Raw genomic sequence first — 9,844 nt, 5'->3', positions numbered from 1 at the left:
GCGCACACACACACACACACACACACCAGCTGCAGAGATGCAGCTCCCTAATCTATACCCACAGACACCTGTGCTCACACGCACACACACACACACACACACACACACACACCAGCTGCAGAGATGCAGCTCCCTAATCTATACCCACAGACACCTGTGCTCACACGCACACACGCACACACACACACACACACACGCATATATATATATATTCAAAAATTTAAAAAGTCTTTTAAAAGAAATTTTAAGTACTCTAAAACTATATACCACCTTTAATTTTACACTCACTGCAAATCTCTACAAATATGTCTATTTATAGATATATCTGTGTCATTATTTGTAACTTAATATTTACTATTCATAATTAGCTAACTTTATTTCATAAAATTATGTGCATGTATATATGTATATATGTGTGTGCCTATTTGTATGTGTGTGTGTTTGTGTATGTGCCTGTGTGTAACTATGTGTATATGTGTGCATGTGTGTGTGCCTATGTGCATGTATTCATGTGTATGAATTCTGGGAAGCTCACACATGTCATGGTATGTTTGTAGAGATCAGAGGACCTTGAGGTCTCAGGCTCTCTTCCACCCTCACCTTAAGACAGTATATCTTTGCTCTTCTCCACTATGTATGCCAAGCTAGCCACCACACAGGAGCTAAGTATTCTCCCGCCTCCTCCACCTCCATCTTACAGTGGGAGCATCTGCATCACCACTACTTCTCCCTGGCTTTATGTGGTTCTTTATGTGGGAGTCAAACTTAGGTCCTTGAGCTTCTGCAGCAAGCTATTTACCCTCAATGCTGCCTCTCTGACCTTGATTGCTTCAATTAGATGAACTATTTCATAGTACTTTAGTTGTTAAATAATAAAATAAATATGTGAACTGCTGCTGTAGAGTAAAATGACCATAGGCATTTAGTCACTGTGGAAAGCTAGTAATTAACACATAAACAACTGGTAAGCATATTTTCCACTGCGAACTTCTCAGCTAAAGTCCCAAGAGTAGAATCCGACCATGGAAAACTACAATCTATATTTTCTTTTTACTGTCATTCTTCTGGTTTATTTTTTCATTTTAAAACCCTCATTCACGCCTAAATAACTGTCTGTAAATCCCATGCCCTGTTTTCTCATTTAGCTATTCTTCTGCCTTTGGAAACAGAACTTCCCATAGCCTTTAATGGCGACACAAAGACTTGGGCCAGCCACAGCATCACATCCCCACTAGCACCTTTTCAGTCTGCTGGGCCTCGTTCCCCTTCCCAGGGGCAGTGAGTGAAGCAGCCTCTGGAGGGATTCATCACATGATCATTTGTGTTGGCACCAAAACTGCACTCATTTAAAAGCCATGCACCAAAAAGCTCTTAGATTTCGACATGACTTAAAATGATTTTTTTTATATCAGTGCCATGCAAATAAACAGAATGGAAGGAAGTTTTAAATGCAGGAAAAAGTATGAATAGCAAACCCCAAACCACACACTTTCTGTTTAAAATTATACCTAATAGAGCCTCTGTTTTGCAAAAGAGGAAAATTAGCCAACTCCCTCTCTAAAGCACTAATGATTATCAACCATTACATCACACACATGTCATCTGACACACTCAGATCAGTAAACATTTCCTTCTTTGCAACAGAGGCTTAGTGTTCAAATGCAGGGGAAAAAACCTCAGCCCCCAAAAAGAGCATCCGGACACAAGCCAAACCAGAGGCTATGTCTAATTTTCCTATTTTAATTTACCCTACCAATCAGTCTTGCTTTGACTAGCAAATGTTTCTGAAGTTCTTACAACTTGGACGAGAGCAGATTTCCCGAAGCGTCTCTGGTGATTGGTTTGAGTATTAGCTTTCTGTGATAGCACAGGAACCAAATTTGAATAGACTTTAACAAGATGGCCAACGCCCTCTTCCTCTGCACAGACTCCAGGCTGGATGACTGTCTGGGAGATCTTGTTGGTGATAGCTGAATGCACAGTGAGCGAGACAATTACATATATATATATATATATATATATATATATATATATATATATATATGTATATACATATGCACAGATGACTAGCTTGCACACACATCCTTTTGCAGGAGCCCAAGCATGCTTATGCTAAAGAAAATCTGGGTGTCTGATTCCCACCTTGCAAAGGTAACAAAAACAGTTCACATGCTGGAACATGTTTGATGTCTGGGTGGCATCAATAGCATTCTAAAATGCCACCCGATCCTAACGCCTTCGAGTACTGGAGGCACCAATGGATTTTACTTCAAACTGACCAAATTAGCATGAGCATCGCATCTTCCCTTTCCTTCGTCCCTCAGGCCCTCCCATACAGCAAAGTGAATACACGGCCATTAGTTTTACAAATGAGATTTAGACTTATAAAAACAGGGATAAGGAGACTGGCAATGTGCTTACTTTCCTCTAAAGCTATGTCTCCAAAGCTGAAAGATTCCCCCCAAAACTAAGTATTGATCCTGTGCTCAGCAATTCGAAAGTCCCTGTTCACAGAAAGCCAGCTCCTCCCCACATACATATACCATGAGCTCATTTCCTGGAGGGATACTGGGCAGCCCTGTCCTTGGTTCATACATGAGCCAACTTCAATGAGAGGTATCTTAAAGAGACCCCAAGAGAGTGTAATGGAGTGGCAAGTCCCGAGTGGGAAAGAGATGCTAACAGGGCAGAACATGAGTGAGGACATACTGCTGAAGATAGGTGAGTATCTGCGCAGTGAAGCAGAGAGCACCAAGGTAACTAAGTAACTCAAACACGTGCATCTGATGTCTATGTCAGGCAGAGAAATACATGGCCTCACAGCTGGAGCTTAGGAAGCTGAGGTCACTGGATGGCAAACTGAGGCCAGGCCAACCTTGAAGACAGGTGGGGGGAGAAAGGAAGGGGAGGGAGAAAAAGGAATGGAATGGAAGTGAGTAGGACAGAGAGGAGAGGAGGAGAAAGGAGAGGGGAAGACAGGAGAAGGAGGAAGAGAAGAGGGGAGGGTAAGAAAGGAGAAGGAAAAAGAGGACAGGGGAGTAGAGGGGAAGGGGACAGGAAGGGAGGACAGGGGAAGGGAGGACAGAGGAGAGAAGGGGAGAAGAGGGGAGGGAGGAAGACTGTCCACCTCGTACCTATCTTAATACAACTTGAAGCAATCTAAAAGGCAAAGAGACTTGATTGCAGGATGCAGTTTCTTGTGAGATTTCTCTTCACCAAGAGTTTGCTTGGCTACCAGTTAACCTAGCCACTCATCCCAGAGAGATGCCCTGGAGTCACCCAGATAAGTGGTCAGGCCATGTGATACACCCTGCCCTGCATTTCTACCCTGTGCTGGATTCCATTCATCTTACTCTACAAGTAAGATTAGAAAGCAGGGGAGGATACTGTCTTAGTTATCAGTTATTGCTGTGAACAGACACCATGACCAAGACGACATTTAATTGGGGCTGGGTTACAGGATCAGAGGTTCAGTATATTATTACCAAGGTGGGAGCATGGCAGCATCCAGGCAGGCAGGGTGCAGGAGGAGCTGAGAGTTCTACATCTTCATCTGAAGGCTGCTAGTGGAAGACTGACTTCTAGGACTTAGGATGAGGGTTTTAAAGCCCACCCACAGTGACACACCTACTTCAACAGGGCCACACCCTAGGCTGAGCATATATAAACCATCACAGATACCTAATGAAAAATGAAAGGCCACGGCCCTTGGTCCAACAAACACTAACAATTCAAACAGTTACTGTGACCATTGAGCCAATGACTACACATGTCCAATGAAGCCGCCTTGAACCAGTGTAAAAGGAGAATGTACAAAAGGGCTAGGTAATAAATGCCGCCATTCCAGGGACGCCTGTAACACTGGCCACTTTTAAAAAGTCCTTAAAATTAGAAAAATTATCTTGAGACCACACTTGTGGATAAATAAGATTTTAATGAAAATAAAATACAGATTATAGGTAGAATTCAGTGGTAAAATCCTTGCATAGCACAGAAGGTCTTAGAGTCAACATAAAGACCCCAGTTAACGCGTTTGTAATGTAATACAATATAATATTTAATATGTTGTGGCATTAGTAATGCTAAAAGAAAGAGAATAGGCCCAGAGTTCTTTACTTCTCCAAATAAACAGTCACCATGCATCTTTCCACGTTTGTGATCTGCACAGACCAAATAACTCAGGAGAGGGCTTGAAAGTGAATGCTAGGCACAGTAACACACACATCTAATCCCAGCACTCAGGATGCAGAGGCAGCTGGATCTCTGTGAGTTTGACACCAGAATGGTCTACACAGTGAGTTTCAGGACAGAAAAGGGGGACAAGGTAGGTGTTTGGACATTGGGCCTACATCCACCAGATAAACTAGCTAGGCTGGCCACGGGGCCATGAGGGATACAGAGGCCAGTGATCCCAACTATTTACAAGTCAACTGCTCAGTGTGTAAGTAAACACATCCTAGGCCATACTGTGTAGCGATCAGACACCTAATGAGTCCAACCAATGTCAGGTAAGCAAAGCCCAAGACTAATGGAGCAGCTGACCCACAGGGACAGGAGCAATAATGGCTATTGCCTCGTGCACCAGCATCTGGGATGGTCTGATGTACAGGAAAGCTGTTAAATGATATGGGTAGCATTTGAGCTCAGTAGGAAAGAGAACATGTTATGCAATAAGCTGGAGCTGAGCAACTGAGCTCACCAATTTTGGCAGGGAGATTAGATTCTCACTAAATTGAATAATAAAGTCCAGATGGACTTAAAAGTATATAAAGAATGAGGGAGTATAAATGCTAGAATAAATTACAAGTTGATACCTCTGCACTCCTGACATTTGGAAGGCATCCTAAGCAGAGGAGCTTAAGGCATATGCATATATATCACTATGAAAATAGTTTTAAGATTTTACACATTAAAAGACATTAAAATAAAGTAAAATGAAAATGAAAATTTTGTAAAACTTTTTAGCATATGATTATATGACAGAATAGCTTTTTTTATACAGGCTGCAAGAAAGATTAGTATAAAAAGTATTTTATGCATGATAAGGCCACCATAAAAATTGCTACCGATGTATTCAGCAGAAGGAAAACATGAACAACTTGATAGAATAATGAACGAGAGACACCTGTGATGTAAATCACACACAAAAATATAGATGACCACATAGAATCTGGAAAATGCCCAGCTACCACGGTAAGCAAGCCCAGGAAGAAACAGTGAAATGACAACCACAGTAACTTGTCAGTGAGAACCACAGAGAGCCAAACAAGACGACCTTTGCAACAGGCATTTGTGGCTGGAATGTGGCTCTGTATTAGAGCACCTGGCTAGCACACACAAGGCCATAGGTTCTGTTCCCAGCACTACATCCAGAAAAGGGAAGACAGAATAGAGAAAGGAAGGAGTCGGGAGACAGAAAGGGAAGGGAGCAGCTGACAAGAATAGCTTCTGAGCCGGGCAGTGGTGGCGCACGCCTTTAATCCCAGCACTTGGGAGGCAGAGGCAGGTGGATTTCTGAGTTCGAGGCCAGCCAGGTCTACAAAGTGAGTTCCAGGACAGCCAGGGCTATACAGAGAAACCCTGTCTCGAAAACCAAAAAACAAACAAAAAAAATGTGTGTGCATTTGTGTGTGTCTCCGTGTGTATGTGAGTGTAAATCTGTGTGTGTGAGTCTGTGTATATATGTGCATGTGTGCCAGGGGGTCTGTATGTGTATGAGTCTGTGTATATGTGAATTTGAGTTTGTATGTGTGAGAGTCTGTGTGTATGTATGCACATGTGCTTGGGGGTGGGAATCTGTATGTTTGAGTCTGTGTATATGTGAGTGTGAGTCTGTGTGAATCTGTGTGTGTCTGTGTATATATGTATATATGTGCATGGGATGTGTGTGTGTGAGTGTATGTGTGTGTGTATGTGTGTGTGTGTAAGTATGTATGTAACTTTTGGGAGCAAATTGTTTGGAAATGAGTCACTCAGAAGTCAGCCACCTGGGCTCAGGATCCTCATGTCCTTTCCTTGTTGTACCTTCTCTACAACCAAACAACTGGGGTCAGGCTGGCTTACAGGAGTTTGGGAGACACCCCCAAGGACACAAGGTTTCCTCATTCTTAGTTAAGGTCTCATTTGTGAGGCTGACAGATAGCAGAATTTCATTCAGATGAAATATTACTGAAATTTCCTCTGCCTGATCAATTAGTAGCACCGTGTTTGAGAAGGCATAATATATTAGTCACATGACCAACAAGAGTAATCACAGCCCAATAAAATGTGTTGACATCTTGAATACCAAGCACTACTCAGAGTGATTTACGTGTTTATGTATTTACATAGTCACAAATTCACAGAGGATATGCTATGTACACCAGTATTCTGAAAGAGGCTTAGAGAAGTTAAGTTTCATCTTTTTTATTATTCCAAGTCATTTGTCAGAGATGACGCAGTTAGCAAGAAGCACATGCATGGCTTGGATCACAGGCAGGATGATGACAGGCAGGATGGCTGGTCACACAGTTCTTAATTCTCATGCTCTGATACATCCGAGACCCACCCCAGCTCTCGTGATGGTTATGGTCAATGCCAGCTTGGCTGGACTGAGAATTGCTCAGGACACCTGTGGGTGTGTCTGTGACGGCACCTCCAGAGGTGCTTACCTCAGGAGGACAGACTTGCCCTCAGTATGAATGAACAGACCATGTGCTAGTGTCCTAGACTGAATGGCAAGGGTGAGTTGAGTGCCGCTGTCCATCCCCTCAGCCCCCCCCCCCCCAACGCTGATGTGGTGTGCCTACAGGACCTCACACATCTCATGGCTTCCAAGTCGAGAAGGCAGGCACAACTCTCAGGAGGAGGTTCACTCTTCACTATGGATTCTGGGGATCAAACTTGGGTCATCAGAACCAGTGACAAACACTTTTACCAAATGGGCCAACTTGCAGGCCCTAAGGGATGTGTGGTTTAAGGGTTGGGGGGGGATTATCTTCTATTCAAAAAAGGGCTCAATAATTCTGAAAACAGGAAGTGAATTAAATTTGCCTCACAACTGACCATAGCACACATGGCCTCATTACATTAAAAGCAAGAAAGATGTTCTCTGCCAAGAATTTAACGCAGTATGGCCTTTCTGGCCATGTCAGTTTCCCTGAGTCCTCTAATTATGCCATTTAGAAAGAAAAGGTCTCCATTTCTCAGCACTGTTTGAACATGCTAGGATAACATGAATTGAAGGGGTTCTCTGATGCTTGCTACTTTGCAGTGGTGCTTTCATTAAAACATGGTTTGTCTTTATAAGCGGCAAGAAAACATTCACTTAAAACAAATATTAACTAAGCATGTGGAGACACAAATTATATTTATATACTTTAAACACAAAGGCAAAAACATAGTAATTTAAGAAAAATGTTCATTTCTGTCTCTGTGTTCATAAAACCATCACTGCAGCCTTAAACAATGACACCTCAGCATCACAGACACACAGTGCCAAGGGACAGTGCATACGTCACTGCACAGCTCAGGTTCTCCTCTGACTGCTGCCAACCAAGTCTGTCACAATGGCACTAGGACCAAAAAATTAAAGGCACCCTGCATGACAAAGAAAGGACTCCATAAAGCTAACAGATCTCATTTCAGACTGAAATAACAGAAAAATACGTTAAAGATCTAGTAACACACCGTGCACGTTGGACACCTATAATCCAAGCACTTGGGAAGAACATTAAGTTTGAAGATCTGCCTGGGCTACAAAGTGAGATTTACCTCAAAAAATAAAAACAGTCATAAAATAGTTTTGCTATGGAGAGTAAGATGGGGCTTTAGTAAAGACTGGTCCTTCACAGATTTAGCCTTTCAAAAGTATGATCTATGTCAAGACACAGAAGAGATGACTAAACACAGACATGTGACACGGAGGCATGTCATAGGCTGGCTTGATCCAAGTAGATAAGTAGATGCATCTCAAACTAGCCAGGGACCTTCCTCCCTACTCGTCAGCCTTCACAGTGCCAGAAGGCAAAGGATGTGAGCAGCCTTCCCAGTGCTAGACCCTGCATGGTACAGAATCAGCCTAATAGGCAGGAGTACAGTAGTCGGGTACAATACTGGCATGACTGCTACAGGGTAACCAACCACTTTCTGACTGGATTCTGTGTTCCACAGAAAGAAGTGTGTGTCTGGTACTGCCAACCTGGACAACAGCCCATGGCTAAAGATGTCAGGGTAGAACATATGATTGTTATTTTAATAAATGGTCACGTTGTCAAATTGTCTTCTAAGTATTTATCTTTATACCTATAAATCTGAAAGACAGAGAAGCTTCTCTTTGCAACAAGTGGCAGTCAGCACAGATAATGGCCAAAATGCTGTGAGATCTGAGTTCTAGATGAGACATCATTATCAATGCACCTCCCTCCCCTGCTACACAAGGCTCACAGTGCACTGTGGAGTAGGAAGTGGGAGCGAAGCATGAGATGCTGGCTTCTGGATATTAAATGGCAGCTGTGGTTTCCTACATGAGTCCTGCACAAGAACAAGCCAGCCAGAACTCCAGCCCAATGGGGAGGGGCTCCCAAGGCTTCCTAACTGAGGACGGAGCTCCTGGTAGTGAACAGCTGCTGGGGAAAGGACATTCACTCTTCTTTGGGGACGTGACTATGATTAAGTTGCCCACGGTCTAGTGGATGGCACCATACCCATGTGCATATGAGCAGCACTAATCAGATTAATGGTTTTTTTTAATGGGGGCATGAAGTTAAGAGGGGGATGTGCTGAGGAGGCTGACGGGAGTTGGAGGGAGAAACTGAAGGTGGATGTGGTCGTATCTCATTATATCATGTATAAAATTACAAACGGCTGATCTTTAAACTGTGAGATGTTTTCTCTCATCATCTGAGGTTCATCTGCACTGAGAGACTCCATGCTGCAGAATCCCCTGTAACCACTGTGAAGGAGCGGAGCTCTTCACCTGTGTGGGGATGTCTCCAGCACAGATACCGTGAGAGGGGAGCGGGGCGCTGAGACCTGATGCATGATGTTCTCTGTGGGGATTTAGCCTCACAAATCATCTCATTACAGACGCATTCTATCAGACAGTTTCTGGGAAGAGGCCAAGCAGATAAGAGCGGTTCTGTTTTTGAGAAGATGTCAGAGAGCAACACGGGGGATCTGGCATTAGGAACGGCTACAGCTTTCTTTAGAAAAGTATATTCCTGCTAACCATAAGATTAAGTTAAAGAAATTAGACATTTATGCTCAAGAAGTTAAATGTACAATCAGTACATTAGCAATTCAATAAATTCAATAAAATTGAATGGCCAAGAACAATTCTGGACAGCATTTCTTTCTTTCCTTCAAAAACTGTTCACTCTACATCTATAAAGAATGAAAGGCTAAAATACACATTTCAGTACAAATCTGATCATCTAGTACCTATTATTACACATGTAAAATCCCAACTTTGGAGCTAGGCAGAGAAAGAATTGAAACTCCAACATTCAAATGCACAAAAGAGGGCGGCGGTCTTGCTACGCATGCCAATGGGAACAGAGTGGAGGAAGCTCCCTCAGCAGCCCCCGTGCATTCCTCTAGGGGGCATATTTTCAACTAAAGTATTGTTGTGCATATGAAAAGATGCTGTAGGGGAACAGATGAGTGGTCACACAAGTGAGGGGACAGAGAAGGGGGTGGGGAGGAGGGAAGGAAGTGAAAAACAGCCAACCCTAAAGGCAAGCAGGGTTTTAATTGATGCCCACATCCTGCTGGCACCATCCTGCTGGAGCTTTCTAGAGTGTCACCACTGGGGGAAGCTAGAGCAGTGACACGTGGATATGTCTAAATTACCCGTCACAAGTAC

General features: G+C 43.2%; 1 protein-coding gene across 8 annotated transcripts in view; it reads right to left on the bottom strand.

The window, feature by feature from the left end:
• Bbs9 (Bardet-Biedl syndrome 9) overlaps positions 1–9,844 on the bottom strand; it is a 406,692-nt gene that overhangs the window by 180,889 nt on the left and 215,959 nt on the right. The gene's annotated exons all lie outside the window — the stretch shown is intronic.

Source organism: Mus caroli, chromosome 9 (genome assembly GCF_900094665.2).
Source record: "Mus caroli chromosome 9, CAROLI_EIJ_v1.1, whole genome shotgun sequence".
NCBI lineage: Eukaryota > Metazoa > Chordata > Mammalia > Rodentia > Muridae > Mus > Mus caroli.
The sequence above is the reverse complement of the archived record's forward strand: the minus strand, read 5'-3'. Positions and strand labels throughout refer to the sequence as shown.